Source organism: Chanos chanos, chromosome 3 (genome assembly GCF_902362185.1).
Source record: "Chanos chanos chromosome 3, fChaCha1.1, whole genome shotgun sequence".
NCBI classification, from domain to species: Eukaryota; Metazoa; Chordata; class Actinopteri; order Gonorynchiformes; family Chanidae; genus Chanos; species Chanos chanos.
The window spans coordinates 4,673,818-4,675,000 of NC_044497.1; the positions used below are offsets into that span (position 1 = coordinate 4,673,818).

Consider the following 1,183-nt stretch of genomic DNA (forward strand, 5'->3'; position numbering starts at 1 on the left):
TGTATCCTGAAATAACCGAACATAAGACAGTAACGTACTGCTGAAGACACCTCAGCCAGACAAGACGATAATTAAAAAAAAAAAGAAAGAAAGAACACATAGCATACAGGCAGCGTGCGTGTCACATCTAGGCTGGCCAATTAAAGAGCTTTATTTGACAGGTCAGAGTTCGCTGGGAAAGGAAGTTGTTGGCTGCTGCCGGGGAGACGCAAGTGTAGTAGGAAAGGCAGCAGTGTTAGCCACACACGCTTAGCATTTAGTTCTAAAGCTATGTTTGTTTTGTTATTATGAAGCATCACATCATGACATCTGGATGTAATGGTGGGCAACTCTAAGAACCAAATGCTGTCAGTGCACACTGCACACATGCTGGGTGCATGCAGGGGAATTGCTAATGTTACCCTGCTAAGTTTCAGTCCCGGAAATGCTGTTTAGCCAACTGAGCAAGTTAGCCAGGTAGCTCACAAAGATTTGTACATTTAGGGCTATTTGTGTGAAAAAGGGTTTTTTGTGTGTGTGTGTTTTTGCCGTTAAGTGGCATGGAATTGCTGTCGTTCGTAAAAACTCTGTTGTTAACGGATTTACTATGTGTGACGTTCGCCTAAGCCAAATCACTTTCTGAATTAGCTAACCATGAGAATGTATAGTGGATCACCGTAACCTCGATTTGCTAACTGGCCGTCACAGGCCGTCACTGGCAATTATCGAGTTTATATATATAAAAAAAACAAACAAACAAATGCGTGCGTGCAATATCTGTAGATGAAAGTCGCTTTCCCGCTCTCACTGTTTTGCAAAGGTAAGCGTCCAGAACAAGTCAACATACAAACTTAGTTGTCCACTACTTTTTTAATGAAAAAATTAATCTGTAATGTTACATGCAAAGAAACTAATAATCTGATTTGACTAGTGATAGACCGCGAATGAATGTTTATCAGCTCTTGTATAAACTAATGCATCACAACATATAGCAGAAAAGTTGTTAGTTTTTGCCTGTTGCTTGTTGTAAGTGGCTGAGAATATTCAACATAGGCTTTCCTCCCCATCACTCAAAGCTACCGCCACCTCTCGCTCTCCATTCAATCATGGTTAATTTTCTTGTAATTTTTCCCCCCCGTAAAACTGACCTGTCATTGCACGCTTCCTGTTACATGTGTCGTGCGTTTGAATGTGATTGACAGTG

At 41.1% G+C, this 1,183-nt stretch overlaps 1 protein-coding gene across 2 annotated transcripts in view; it reads left to right on the forward strand.

Annotated features, from left to right (window-relative positions):
- Window positions 1-213: 213 nt before the first annotated feature.
- slc35b3 (solute carrier family 35 member B3) overlaps window positions 214-1,183 on the forward strand; it is an 8,423-nt gene continuing 7,453 nt past the window's right edge. Inside the window, exon 1 of one of the 2 annotated variants that reach the window (XM_030769277.1) lies at window positions 214-799. The gene's annotated coding sequence lies outside the window, so the exon portion shown is untranslated. The remainder of the gene's footprint in view (window positions 800-1,183) is intronic. The other variant, XM_030769278.1, reaches the window with a different exon arrangement.